Source organism: Lissotriton helveticus, chromosome 7, assembly GCF_964261635.1.
Source record: "Lissotriton helveticus chromosome 7, aLisHel1.1, whole genome shotgun sequence".
Classification (NCBI taxonomy): domain Eukaryota; kingdom Metazoa; phylum Chordata; class Amphibia; order Caudata; family Salamandridae; genus Lissotriton; species Lissotriton helveticus.
In genome coordinates, this window is record NC_136068.1 from 73286926 (window position 1) to 73302546 (window position 15621).

General features: G+C 42.2%; 1 protein-coding gene across 1 annotated transcript in view; it reads left to right on the top strand.

Annotated features, from left to right (window-relative positions):
* Window positions 1–15621, top strand: part of LOC144768939 (uncharacterized) — a 707478-nt gene that overhangs the window by 34141 nt on the left and 657716 nt on the right. The gene's annotated exons all lie outside the window — the stretch shown is intronic.

A 15621-nucleotide genomic window follows, 5' to 3' on the forward strand; every position in this document is an offset into this window, starting at 1 on the left:
AAGGGTGACTGATACCATTGTTTTACTAAAGGGCAAGGGTTGGTGGAATAAGAGTTCTGTTGTGGTTCTTAAACCAGGGCAAGAACAATTTGTTTGCTAAAGAAGATGGTGGTTTGGTATGGATTAATGGTGAGAATAATGAAGGGGACGGTACCTGTGCTAATTATCCTCATTCTAATTTGTCGGAATTCAATGAAGAAGAAGTTATGGATTTGGGTTCTTCTGTTAAAGAAACTTCTGTGTTACAAAAGAGAAATTCTAGGATGCCTAAAAAGTTTGATGATTATATTTTAGATGTTTAAAAAAAAAACTTTTACTGCTATCTTTTTGTTCTTGATTTATTTTGTTTTGTTTAAAAGGATACATGTGGTAATTGTGCCTTTTCTTTATTTTTATTATAGAATTTAGATTTATACCTAGGTCATATAGAATGTATTGATGTAACTTTGGAATCTTTAGGAATTCAGAATGTGAAGCAGAAGCGGTTGGATATTTGATTGAACTGGATGCGTTTCCTCTGCACCAGTGGGTCGTACTACAGCACTTAATAAATTACTTTATTTTTATATAATTTTTGTCTCCCTCTCGTCTTTACACAACCAATACCCATAAGGGTTTCTGGGCGCTTTACACATAGCATTTAATGCTGCATGTAAGCAGTTTACAAAATAACAGTTTTAGGATGTAACGCATGCATGCCATCATATTAGAACAGGAAAGACTTTTGCAAAAGAACAGCTGCAAAATGTATGCTGCCCGTTGACGATGAAGCAGAGGGAATTTTACTTAGGAGACAGTTAAAAGAATAATGCAGTTTAGTGCTTAAAAAATTGGGAGCCTCTCACCTAAATCAGGCTTGTTGTATAGATACAGATATTATAAACAGTTACGTGAGGGTATTGCAACAATGACCCGCATAAACAAATTCAAGAAATAAATTAGATTTTAACCATAAGGATATGTATATGGTTGATTAAATGCAAAGTGGCTCAGCATTGAGAAATGTCCAAGATTCTAATGGGTATGCAGCGGGTATTGGAGGAGTTCAGTAAATTCTGTAAGAAGAGGGATTTGGAGATAAATCTCCAAAAAACGAAATATATGGTATTCAATGCAAATACCACTAATTGCCCACAGCGACAAATGGAAGGAATGCCCTTAGAAAGGGTATCTACCTTTGGTTACTTGGGTCTTACCATTAATGATAAGATGGACTGGAAGACCAAAGAAAACAAAGCTAACTTAAAACTCACACAATCAATTGGGGGCATTTTAAAAGTATATAAAAACTGTACCCAAAAAGTGGTAGGTCCACCTGCAGAAATCTGCAAAACTCAGGGCAGGGGACCCGAACTCTATGGTGCGGAGCTTTGGGGCTTTTCCCCTTCTAACGCTTTATCCATAACAGAATACCTTCCTACGACAACTCCTGAACTTACCCAAAAGTACCCCATTAACACCTCTGAGGATGGATATGGAGATCGGCCCGATTTTTGTGAAATAATTGCTTCCCGTCCGCTCCTATTTTGGCACCGCTTATGGAGCACGCCCGAGCTATCAAATTATAGGGAGCAACTGAAGGATGTAATGTCCATTCTGGGAGCAGGTAACATCCGATGGTTGTCCTACATTCGGAATACATGTTATACTTTGGGGAGGGCAAACATGTGGCTATTACCTGAAAAGACGTGCTCCTCTATTTCCAAAAACACCCTCCAGTTTGCCATTAAAGAACATAAATTAGCACAGTTCACGCAGAGTACTAACTCTTGCATGTTGACCTATAGGTTTCTAGATGTCAAACTCCAATATAAGCTTGAACCAGTACTCAATATGATCCAACCACTTCTAGCTAAGGAATTGTTTTTGCAATTCAGACATGGGGTGCTTCCTCTTAGAGTTTTTACAAACAAATGGAAGGGTAGCCTTAAATTGGACTGTCCAGGGTGTACGTTGACCGAAGAGTCCGAATTCCACGTTCTTCTCTTCTGCCCTGCTTATAGAAGGCCAAGGTCCAAATGGGTGCTTCAGTTGTGTAGAAATATGGGAATAAGAGACCACACTGAGGCCTTTAGGCTACTAAAATATGAGTTACACCCATTTTTTGTTCTGCAACTTCCAGATTCTTGCTTGCAATGTGGCATATGTGAAGAGCTATTATAGAGAACCAAAGCTTGGGATTAATTCAAGTTTGCCCATCTTATTAGCCTGCCGCCATTGCAAATTTACACAATCTCTCATGATCACACGTGAATGGAAACTTGCTTCCCAACATTAGTCTTTTAACTGCTTTTACTGGTTTTAACACTATTTAGTTTTTCTAATGGTTTCTTATTGATCTTAATCATGTGTATACTTGCCCTGTCTTATGCTTGGCATCTAAATTCCTTCATTATTGCCATATATATGTTATTTGGCCTTCAACGCATATCACAACTTTGTTCTCTTGCCTTGTAGCCTCCCTAAACATATTTGTATTGGTCTTAACATGTTCAAATCAATGTGTAATAGCAATTTGGTGTTTTATGCATGTTCCTTTTGTTCTTTTATGGCATTTTGCCGCAATAAAGATCTTTTTGACTTGACTATAGTTGGTTACATGTAGATTTATTGTAGGACACAGCCAACTCCCAAGAGTGGAACACTCTAGTCAAGTTAGAACACACAGGTATTCTGTGAGGCTAAGGAAGTAAGAACACAAAGGAAGGGCTAACAACCACTATCAGCCATGTTACACGAAGAACTAATTTACAACACATCTTCCTCCTTTACAGAAAAATGAAATATATAAACAAATCACATAAATTAAGCTTAATGTATTATAGACAACAACAATAATAATTAAGACAGATACAAAGTCTAAGACTTCTTGAACTATTTTTAGTTTGTGAAGGCAAACAAGCGTTTAGGGGCAAAGAATGTTAAGAGTGAAGTGTGAGGTGAGGCAGATCACCCAAAACAACTAATAGGTATCACCACCACCTACTCCCCTTAGACTTACAAAAACAGGAAAAGACAGCCTACTTTCCCCAATCTGTCCTTGACCAGCAAAAACAGGAAGAGAGAATTCACTTTCTTCAATCTGTTTCCGTCCACCATCGCTTTACGATCCAAGTTGAAGATGAACATTTCAACAGATGCCTCCATGCTTTAGATTACCAATGTGTGGATTTAATGTTCCCGAAGAAAATTATTGAAGCCAGTTCTTTCTCGGTCTCTGTTTTGGACTAGCAGTTTCGGTTCTGATCCTCTTTCTCTGGTTCTGGACTTCTTTCTCCGGTTACAGGCCTCTTTCTCTGGTTCTGGGCCTTTTTATTTTTCGTTGGTTGTGAACTCTGTGGCATATTTTTCTCCTTGTTTTTCTTTTGGGCTCTGTATCTTAGTTGTGTTGTCTGTATGACACAGTTCTAGTTGCGGGACCTTTGTCCCCATTCTGGGCTCTCTATCCAGGCTTTGGTTTTTTATCTCCGAGTTTCAGACTCTCTGTTCTAGTTTTAAACTTTCTGTCCCGGTTCTGGTCCAAGGATCTTTGTCGACGTTGTGGGCTCTCTGTCTTGTTTCTCCATCGAGATTGTGAGACCTTTGTCCCCTCCTGGTACTGATTGTGAGACCTTTGTCCCGTCTTGGTAAAGGTTCTGGGACTTTTATCCCCTCTTTTTTGTGGTTCTGGAACCTTTGTCCCTGTTGTAGACTCTCTGTGTGGGACCTTTGTCCTGTCTTGGTACTGGTTCTGGGACATTTGTCCCCTCCTGGTTCTGATTCTGGGACCTTTGTCCCCTCCTTTTTTCTGGATGTGGGACCTTTGTCCCCATTGTAGGCTCTCTGTACCAGCTCTCCATCGTGGTTCTAGGACTTTTGCCCCCTTTTGGTACCGGTTCTGGGACCTTTGTCCCCGTCCTTTTTTCTGGTTCTGGGACATTTGTCCTAGTTTTAGGTTCTCTGGACCGGTTCTGGCTTCTTTCGGACCTTTGTCCCCATTTTAACTCTCAGTCCTAGTTCTGGGACCTTTGTCCCGGTTATGATCACCCAGTCAAGTTTCTGGCTCCTTTGGTTCACTTTCTGGAACCTTTGTCCCCGTAATGACCGAGATCTGTGTCCCTTATCAGATACCTTGGAATCTATGACCCGAGATTTGGGCTCTTTGTCTAAGTTCTGTGGCTCCCCAACCCAGTTCTAGTTGCGGGACCTTTGTCCCCATTATAGGTCCTCTGTCGTGATTCACTGTGCGAGTCTTGGGCTCTTAAACCAGGTACAATACTCTCTGTCCCTGATACCCTGTGCCAGTCCTGGGCTCTCTATCTCTGTCCCTGGTATTCGGCTCTTTGACCCGAATCTGGGAGTCATTCTTATCTGTTGCAAATGATTCGCAGATATATAAAGATGTCTGTGGCAGGTTATTTATTTACTCCCCCGTTTAATAAGGTTTACCTTGGGTGACTGTTCCTGTGCCTGTGTCTTGTCCTAAACTGCGTGCTTCCCACATTGGGGTTATTTCTTTTCACTTGCTGCAATCAACCGTCTATATCTTTACCTCAGCCCCTGTGCTAGGAACGGGAACTGCAACTTTAACTGCCCGTACCTTTCCATATATCAAACACTGTCAAAACGTGTGTACAATTTTCTGCATTTACCTTTGTTTTAGAGAATATGTGTCCTCAGTGTACAAGACACCAGATTTTGCGCGCCGAGTGTGTGTCTCCGTAACTGCCAACAAAATCTAGTCGTAAGGAATGATAGCGATGAAGTGAAAAAAAATTACACTTAAGATGGCAGCCTTACGCTGCGTCGAGACTCTGCTCCATAGTAACGCCGCTTCTTGGCAACACTCAGAGCATGAAGGAGTGGCGCAAGGAAGCGTGTTACGCTAATGCGTGGCAACGTTTTAAACAAATAGAGCTAGCGCGTGCAAAAGGAAGCACGTGGCACTGTTACTTAACAACAGTTTGAGTATGTAAATATTGCACAAGCACTCTGTAACTGACTCACGGTTTTGAAGAGTAACATCAGGAGTGCCTCCAATGGATTTTCATAAATACTTTATTCGTTTAGTTTTTGGGTTTCGCCTGCCGAAGGCTGCTGCGCAGCCTTTCAGCGCAGGTGAAATCCTATGTCCCCAATAAGCACTTCGGGAACGTCCCCCGGCTCTCATTGGCTAGCTCCATAAATGGAGGCTAGCCATTGAGTGCCGAAGGCTGCTGCGCAGCCTTTCAGCGCAGGTGAAATCCTATGTCCCCAATAAGCACTTCGGGAACGTCCCCCGGCTCTCATTGGCTAGCTCCATAAATGGAGGCTAGCCATTGAGTGCCGGATCTGTCCGTCAAGGCCGGACCAGATTCGGGGGCGTTCCCGAGATTTTTTCCCAGGGCGGAGTTACGTTTTTTCCTGTTCCCTCCCCTTTCCCGCTGTCTGTGTCCTCTCCCGCCCCCCTCCCGTCGTCCGTGTCCTCTCCCGCCGTCTGTGTCCTCTCCCGCCCCCTCCCGTCGTCCGTGTCCTCTCCCGCCCCCCTCCCGTTCGTGCAACTCGAGTCAGGGACCTTGCCGCTGTTGTGGTACCCCGAGCGAGTGCCCACCTCGCTTAATATTTAGATTTAAGGCCTGTGCCCACCCGGCATTGCTCCGTGTATTCACCGCCGCGGCCCCGAGTGAGAGGAGGAAGCAGCGCCCGCCTTCAAGCCCGGGCCGCGCTGGGATTGGCCCAGCCGGTCGAGCCCCCTTCCGCGTCATCGCAGGAGGAGGAGGAGGAGAGAGCCGGAAGGAGGAAGCAGCCTGCATCGACCGTCCCGAGGCTCCCGAGCACAGGAGGAGCCCCGGGGAAAGAGAACGTCCATCCGCGGCCCCGGAGAGTCCCGAGGAGCGGGAGCTCTCCTCTGCACTCCCAACCCCCCCCCCCCCCCCCCCCCTCAAGTGCCTGTGTAGTCTTCTCCCCTCTATTCCCGCCAGCTTGCCATTGGGAGGTCTGTCGGGCACTTTGCACGCTTTGAAAAACAAAAATGGACTTAGCTTCGTCTCTGATACTGTCTCCTCTGTGCTCTGCCACTATCTTGGCGTCCTTCCCCTCGCCTCGTAGTCTCGCCGTGCTTCCTCTGTTAACCCGGAAGCCGACCGCCAAAATCGCCACTCTAGTCTTTCTCCATATTGGGGCAGCCCAACGCCAGGCTCCATGTTCTTTCACCACCACTGTACTCATATGACCTGGAGCATGGTACTGTATACTTTAAATCCTCACGCTATGTTGCCGCGCTTCCTGCATAGTACAATCTGCGCAATTTTATCAGTTTTTAGTATATGCCTCCTCTCCACCTCGTGCAAGAGCTCCCGCGACCAGCGTCACCCCGACGCCATGTTTCCCTCCCTGGCGTTACAGCTATAATGATGGTGATACTTGGATCATCTTAAAACTGAAACAACTTTCTAGTATCAAGAATTATGACCTCAACAAATATCTAATGTGTTTCTAACAGTGGATGCAAGAGAATCACGTCAAACCGAACTATTCTAAAATAGAAATACATATGGATTGTATAAAAATCATAACCCATATACTTTTGAATTCCTGTAATGGGACACCTATTGATAACAACTATTGAGGTTCTGGCTTTTTCTTGAATCACAAAGCAGCAATGTAACAAGAGACTCGCGTTGACATAGGTCCTCTTTCTTCGGACCCTTACACAGGAGAGAGGCCTCTCTGACCCTGTTGATATCTCATCTGACCAACGCAAATCTACTTTATGTTGGACTATCTAACAAATTCATAAATTAGTTGTCATGCTACAAAGATCTAGAAAGAAGCAGCCAGACAGATACTCAACCTAAACAGACCGGATCACATTACTTTTGCTATCAAAGCATTTCACTGTTTACTAGTGGGAAGAAAAATATGCTTTAAAGCAGTGTGAGTTGCACTGCTGCCCATTCATGGCACATGACCATCCTTCTTGCAGTATGAACCTCGATTATGCACCAAAACAAGACTCCTTGTATCAAATATGGGTCTATAACTGATAATACCTCCTTATCAAAATACCTAGGTGGCAGCTTCTCAGATATAATGCCCTGAAATGCACTCCTAAAATGACCATTAACAGTCCTCAAGATAGCAGAAATTAAATAAAGACCTTTCCTAAATGCTGCACCCAACTATGTCCATGCCATATCCCTGCATGATTTTGTATGTGCTGTTTGCAGTCCTATACTCACATATTTTGCTTACAACCAGAAGCCGCATACGCATACTGTTGCACCAGTTCTGCATCACATTGTCCAGGCCATACCAATGACATGAGATAGAAATAGATACAATCACAATAGGCTAAAAAAAAACATTCATATTGTTCACAAGTTAAACCACAACCTTCACCTTTTGTTCCAAATCCATTGGTGGATAACTTTTTATTGCAAAGCTTGTTTAAACTATTGGTCAACCTAAACTCTTGTTCAACTTTTGTGTTTTTTAGGGAGGAGGCATATTACTTTATTTTTGTCTAAGTACTAACCTCTGGTGATGTAGTGGTTTACGATCTAGCGCCCCTCAATGTATTGGTCTATTGGTCTCCTCAATGTACTGCTTGCAGTGTTAGGACATAAAGAATTGGGATCAATGTATTGTTGCTGCACCACAAGCCCCACATGAGGGCTTTGATACTAAATGACCCCCAGGGCAAATATAGAGTCTCTAAGGTTAGAGAGCATCTGAAACAGGAAAATAATGGCTAGCTTCACTATTCGGATCTTTCTTTATCCTAGGTCTTTTCAGGGGGCCAGATGGGTGGCATGGCTCTTGTAGCACATGGAAGGCTTGATGTGTTAAGGCCTCCTCCATGTGTATTCGGATCTTTCTTTATCCTAGGTCTTTTCAGGGGGCCAGATGGGTGGCATGGCTCTTGTAGCACATGGAAGGCTTGATGTGTTAAGGCCTCCTCCATGTGTATTCAGCAGTCAGCATATAGAGGTCATCCAGGCGGTCAGAGTCAGAGAGCACAGCTCATCTGCTCCTACCCTGCAGCAGAAGGTTTTTCTGGGTACCCAACCTTTACTCCAGCCTGAACAAAGACAGCTACAAACAAAGGCTCAGTCCTTACCAAACATTTTTCCTTGCACTGTTGTAAAAAGTTTCTTATAATTTCTTATGATGTGTAAGAAACTTGTTCAAGGGACTATTATTTAGCCAACTTTGTAAGTACAGGTGGGAAATGTGAAAAGTCATAAGCTCTTGCAGAGTTCAACCCATAAAATCTTACCCCCCTATCTGCTGGAAATGCGTTGGTTTCCTTTCTTCAGATTTTATTTGGCTTTCAGTGCAGGTAAACACTGGTTAGACCAATTCAAACCTATCAAGCTCAGAATGTATGTATTTTGATCATGGTTTTCTGAAACACAAGGCATATTTCTCCATAGGAGGCTTGGCAAGGGACCACAGTTGTGCTGGCCTGTGGTAAACTTTAACTGGAAGAACAGTTGGTAGTCTTACATACACACGAGTTCGGCTGCCACCATGACCACTCACCACCTAGCTTGTTGTAGGGTCCAGCAAACACCCTTGCAAGGTTTGGAAAAGATTTTGGGCTCATCCTCAATCAGCAGGGCTGAGCTTAATTTACGCGGTACAAAAGGGGGTGGTGATGGACGGAGCCTCCAAACCAATCAAACACTCACACCCAGTCAAAAGATCTGGGTTTAATCCATCACCATTCTTTAGCCCACTCTGCCACCCCAGTTCAGACATGGCCATATGAAATCGGTCTGCCCTGTGCCTCATGGGAACAGTCCAACCCGAACGGCCAAACCATGCCTTCCCTGGACCGGAAACAAGCTTCCTAGGACCAGTTTCTGGCTTTTCAGCCGTCTTCAGCCAGGCTTGCTTGAATCCAATGGCAAAGTGAGCATTGTGCAACCTTCCGTCCATCATCTTGTGTGTTTTGCTGTTCACCCTATGTGGGAAGGGTATGCCCAGACGTGGGTCCCGTGCTCACTAAGCCACTGGAGTCAAGCTATCCTAGCTGAAGACGGCTGATAGCCAGAAACCGGTCCTAGGATGCTTGATTCTGGTCCAGGGAAGACATGGCTTGGCAGTTCGGGCTGGACTGTTCCCATGAGGCACAGGGTCAAGACTGATTTGCATATGGCCATGTCTGAACTGGGGTGGCTTGGTGAGCAAAATAACGACGAATTAAACCCAGATCTGTGACTGGGGGTGAATGTTTTGCCATTGTGCAACATTCCGTCCATCATCTTGTGTGTTTTGCTGAGCTTAATTTACAAGCAACCGTGTTGAGCTATGGAGCGCACTCTATGAACTCACCAATTGTTAGGAAAAATAAGTATAGCAAGACAAATTATTTGTATGGCAATAAGGATCCACGAAAAAAAAAACTTATGAAGATGTTACTGAAACACAACATAAGCTCAACCCTTTTTTTGAAATGATGGACAGGATGTTGATTGTGCTAGCCATTCTTTTATTGGGCACACTATCATGTTAAGCTAAAAAGGTAGCTTGTTATTTAAAATCTCATTGGAGCTGGAAAATTGTAATGCAGGGATTGTGATCTGTGTTGATAGTTAGGTAGTGTGCTTACTACCCTGACCTTTCTCCTCATGAAGAAAAACTTGCTCTAACACACTGAAAGTCTACATGAAATGTAATGCACTTCAAGAAATATGGGTGATCATGGAATATTTTCCCTTATTTGTAGTGAATCTATGTTGGAGAATTTGTGAAGGGTCATGACCTTCGGCAACAAATTGAAGAATTCATTCCACCCTATTACAGATATGATGTATTTGGACTGGCAGCTTTTCATGCTGGTTAATACACAGTTTTGTTTTGTTGGTGAAGAAAGGCAATGCTAAATATGTCAAAGGTAAAGGGAGTTTAATGTGTATTTTTGGGGAGGACTACAGGTATTCAACATTTATTTGCTCGTCCCTAAAGAATTTGGTATCAAGGGGTTTAGAGACATAATAATGTTAAATAACAGCAATTATTTTTGTCGATAATTAGCAAAGTTAGCAATAAAACACATTCTTCTGGATTTCAAATTATTTTTGGATGATCTTAGAACATGGCTGAGCTCAGTTTTTTCTCAAATAGGGGATTCACACTTGCCAGAATGCTATTAAGTTAATTGCACAGATGCATTTTTGTACGTTTGGATCTGGGGCTCATTTATTAAACTGAAGTGATGTTGTAAGTGTTTTAAAATGTGCTTAAAATGATATATCAGTTTGTGGCAAATTGCCTGAATGAAGTACATTGTAAACAAGCATTTACAATGCAACGGTTTCGCCTTTGGAAATGTTTGAGCTATTGACATTGTAAATCCCAAAATGTGTTTTTATGTGTTGGTTAAGAAAACAGATAAATAAATGGCATTGTCATTTACATTGCCAATAGCTCTAACTTTTCCAAAGGCGAAACCGTTGCATTGTAAATGCTTGTTACGACTTGCTCTGGTCTATCCGGTCTCTTGTTTCTCAATGTGGCGCATGCATGAAAGGACACGTGAAGACCAGTAATAGACTCACGGTTGACTCGAAGACCAGCAATAGACTCACGGTTGGCGTATGAGGTACTGACTTCTTTCCTTTTCTTGGTTTTGTTTTTTAAAGTTTTCACTTGTTTCAGTGTTTTCTTTCTGGGTTTCCTGTTTCTTTTGCTCAAGTTACTGGTGCAAAAAAATCACGATTTTAATATTAATGTTATTTTACTCGCAGTGAACCCCTGAGGAAGGGCCTATTACAGCACGAAATGCATTGGGTAACAGAAGCTTTGAGTTTGGAATGTACGTTGTATTTTCTGCGTGCTCAGAAAAAGGCCCGGATAGGCATATCTGAAGCATGAGAAGCTTTTTAAATGCCACTGCATCTTACGTGTGATTATACATGGAGAATAAAATCAATTCATGAAATTTATTTGGAGTATTTTGGAATCATCATTTCTTCAAATTCTGATTATCAACTAATATATGGTAAATGGTGAAATAGGCTGTGCACCGGACTGGAGTGAAAAGCTCACTCTTCCTTTTTTGAGTATATCCCCACAATGGTCCCTTGAGTGGCCTCAATCCTTGTGCTAAAGCTTTGAACATCTATTAGTAACCTCGGGAAAGGAATGAGACAGGTCTCTCTGTTAGAGGCAGAGCAGGAAGAGTACCATCCTATAATAGAAGATGAACTTAGAAAATAGAGCTGGCTGCCAGGCACTCTCAAAAGTAATTGTAACCCGGGGCCAATGATGCTTTAAACATTGCCCTGGTCTGTTTTCTAGCGAAATGAAAATAGCTGAAAGAGGACTTTTACTCATGGGTTTACTTAGAAAAAATGAGTGCACAATAGTGAATTGCAGAATTGATTTCGACTTCATGGCTCCTTTTACTCATGACTACTACCAGGTACTCTATAATTAACTATCTCATAGCCTTTTATTCAATTTTTAATACTAGTCTGGAAATTTATTTTATTGACAACTCCCTTAGTGATCATGAAGCTCTATCGTTTTTGATAGAGTTTTGCTCCTCGATGGTGAGTCCATGGATGCTTAATGGGAACACAACAAGTTTTGAGATGTCATCAGGTGGTACCTACTTGAGGTCAGTAAAAAGGCCTGTTAAAAAAGATTATTAGCTATACAGAATTTTGGAATTCACATATACTTCTTCAATACACTCAGTCTATGAAATAGTTTGTAAGTAGGGATTGTCAAATAGAGAAACTCACTCTATAAATTCTCGAAACAACCACTCTCAGACCTGAATAAGAAATAATAGGTTAATTAGAACCCAATCTATCTTTCTTGGATGAAAGATGGAAAATAATAGCTCCTATAAAGAGGAGAAGATGACTAAAGGAGAGTCTGAAAAAGGATGAGTGTGACTACAAATGGATTGAACTTAGTGGCACCGTCCGTAAGGACATGAGGAAATATTGGGGGATTATTTCCGAATGCTGTGAGATTACATCACATCCCATCCTGATTAAGGAAGAGCACTGGAGCAGGTATATTTCTGAATGATATGCTTCTAATGAGACGGATCCGCATATAGAATATCTTGATTCCAGTTTGAATCTAGAGTTAGTAACTTATGGCCTCCCATCTCCGTGGAACAGATCGAGGATTATGGCCTCCCATCTCAGTGCAACAGATCGAGGACTTCATGTAGTCAATGAGAAATTCAGGTGCAATGGGTACGGATGAGGACCCGATCACGGTTATAAAAAGAGAAACCCAACTCTGGGCTAATTTTTGGGCCACCATTTTTTGAACATTGTTATTCTCCAACAATTGTCCCTCCATTCTGGTTAGGGAGTGTTACAGTTCCATTCACAAAAAGGGATCCCATAATTTGCCAACCAACAATACGCAAATTGCCATACTAGATGTGGCAGGCAAAAGTTTTGCGAAATGCATTTTGGAACATTTACACTCCTGGGTGGAGGCGGAAATGATTATTCCATTATAGCGGTAGAGAAAAAATCATTGCTCAACAGATAATATTTCTGCTCTTCAATGTTTTACAGCTAAATATGTGAAAACCAGAGGCTGTCTGATATATGCAGCTTTTATTGATTTCTTCACGAAGATCAACAAAGTCGACCACCCCACGCTTTTGGAAAAACTGCCTGGTCTCAGTATATCTGGCATTCTGCTATGTTTAACCATTACTTGACACTCAGACACCTTGGGGCCGATTCAGATCCTGAAAAAACGCTGTACAAATCGTGGTATGGAGCGCTTTCCCCATACAACTCGTACTTGTAAGGAGGCCCCTACAACCCAGGAAGTACGATCCGTACAAATAGACGCACTCCATACAAATTCTAAAAAAGACCATACAACTTGTATATACAAGCGATTCCGATTCGGATTGCTCTGTATGCGACGTTCCCATGTATTCCCGCCAGCAGTTTACAACCCGGCAAGTACGATTCGTACAAACGGCACTCCGTTTGGCTCTTTTTTTACAAGAGCCAAAAAGTGCCGGAAAAACCTTGTACGCCCCGAAAACAGTACGAGACAGACCCCCTCATGTACGCGCACCCCATGAATAGAGGGGTACGGTGTGCACCGTACAAGCACCGTACCCCAAAATCGCGTACGTACGCACCGTACCCCAAAATCACGTATTTACGCACCGTACCCCAAAATTGCATACGTACGGTGCGTACATGCACGATGTTGGGGTACACACCATACACACACCTCGCATGTGGGGGGACCCCTGTACACCTCATACCCCTATACGACCCATACCCCGGTATGAGTCATACCCCCAGAACGAGTCATACCAGGGTACGAGGCGTATAGGGGTTCGCTTCGTTGCCCGGTACGAGTCATTCCCCGTATACAGGCCATTTTCCATACAAATCGTATGCTGACAACCCGGTACAAATCGTACTTGTCGGGTTGGACAGCCTTTTTAAAAATTGTATGGTCTTTTTTACAAGTCCGTGTCGTACAGCTTTTCCCGATCCGATTTGTAAGGAACGGGCCGATCTGTATGTATTTTTCCCATACGAATCGTACTACACAGGTTGGAAGGGACTTTTACAATTTGTATGGAAAAAAATACAAATCCTATTCGTATGGAAAATAAAAATCCAGGATCAGAATCGGCCCCCTAGTGGCAAGTGTTGATGGGGCGTGGCAAGAGGTTTTCGTCTGTGATCCCCACAAAAAACGGCCTGAAACTGCTGTTTCCTATCCCCATTGTTTTTTCTCTTTAAATTTCTAATCTACCTTTCCCTCTAGACAATAGTACTGGCAATCTGCCGAAAATTGGGAGCCGCCCAGTGCCCTGCTTGCTATACACAGACAGCATTGTGATCTTGGACTTTACACCTAAGGGCTTGAACAGTCACCTGGTGTTACTTCAGAAATTGCGGATGCACATGCTCTTAGAATTCATGTATCCAAAAGTAAAATCTTGATATTTAAAGATATAACATTAATTATAGTTCGCACCTCAGTGAAAAAGAATTAGAGGTAGTTAAGTTGTACCACATTCTGGGGAAAATTATGTCAGACAGCTTGAATGACTATAATCCTATTTCTCACAACAATTGTAGGGCTAAATCACAGGTTTATGGTTTAGGGGCTTTTTATAATGCTGTGAGTAGAAGGCACTTCACTCATCTACTTTCTGTGTATAGGGTGAAAATATCTCCCACTCTACTGTACGCAATTGAACTAATTGATGTGATGGAATGGGATTTGTTTAGATAAGACAGAGATGCTAAATTTGAGGAAAGTTTCTGATTTTAATACTCATGTTGCTATTTCTGCAATTAGATTGAAATTTGGGTTAAACAGTGCATTTGTTTAAGGCTTCACAGCAATGGTGTTATTGGCTTCTGAAATTTCATACGTATAGAGATTTTTGAAGAAAAAAAAAGAAAAGACTTTGTTCTATAAAATTTTTATTTATGCATTAAGCATGTTTGAGTTAAGCCAGGAATGCTTATACTCGTGGTCAGAACAGCTTAAATCTTTTTATCAAGCATGCCTCATGCAAGCTACACTTTCGCTTAGACTCTGAATACTGCGGGAAAAAAGGTAAATTGAAGGTGATAAGGAATTCTTCCATTCCGATAAAGCCACAGCAATAATTAACATGGAACATTGATCATGGTGCTAGACATCGCTGGTCTCTCTTACACTTTAATATTCTGCCCTTAAAAGCCTTAGCTGCCACTTGGTCTCATTTGGCAAACAAGGATAGTGTATGTAATTTTTGTAATGAAGGTGTTTAGGATTTAAAACATGTATTATTTGTTTGCCTTGCACTGCTTTTTTATCGTTGTAAATTTGTGAGGCCCTTATTTTTAAAATTTCGTGTTTGAGCAGCAGCGGAAGCCTTTAACTTATTGTTTTTCCCACCCAAAGAAAAGTTTGATATACAAGTTTTATTTTTTTTTTAAATGTTTTCTATACTTGTACTGAATAAAATGGTAAATGTATCTGTTAATGTTCTGATGTTATGCACTATCTAATGAAATGAAGCGAATGCGCTCTCTAATTTTTTATTCATATATCTCTTATATTGGTGTTATTGCTGTGATTTCATTTCATTTTTATAGGTGATGCTTGTATTTTTTCTGCCTTGTGAATCTCGTACGAGTTCCAAATTTTGAAATACAAACATGAGAAAGGTAGTGGCTTGAATGGCTTCAGCTTTTGCATGTAGAGTGTGTGCTTCTTCTACAGTCTTCCTCTCCCTCTTTTGTGTGACCCAGCGCTATGCTGCACGACTAGCATTTCATTCTTGAACCCAACTGGGTAAGCCGTGTTTCTCAAGCAATGAGGTGGGAGCTAAGTGTAGGTCCATTCCCTTTGTGATTTGTGAGGCACTTCGTGGCAGGTGTTCACTTCTCACAACTTTTTTTGTGGTATTTACTGACTGTTGTGGTGCTAGGGGACATTCTCGGGCCACTCCCGATGTCACATCTCTCTGCTTTTGGGCTGCGTCTCTCCTTTACCTCCTCACTTCTTTCTCCTTTCTTTGCTCTGACATGGGCTTCTCACTCAAGCACTGCTTCAGATTCCTGAAAGATGGCGTAAGAGAGTTTATCATCTATTTTTATCCTATTCTCTGTCTCCGTATGTCTTTGTCCTTTTTCTGTT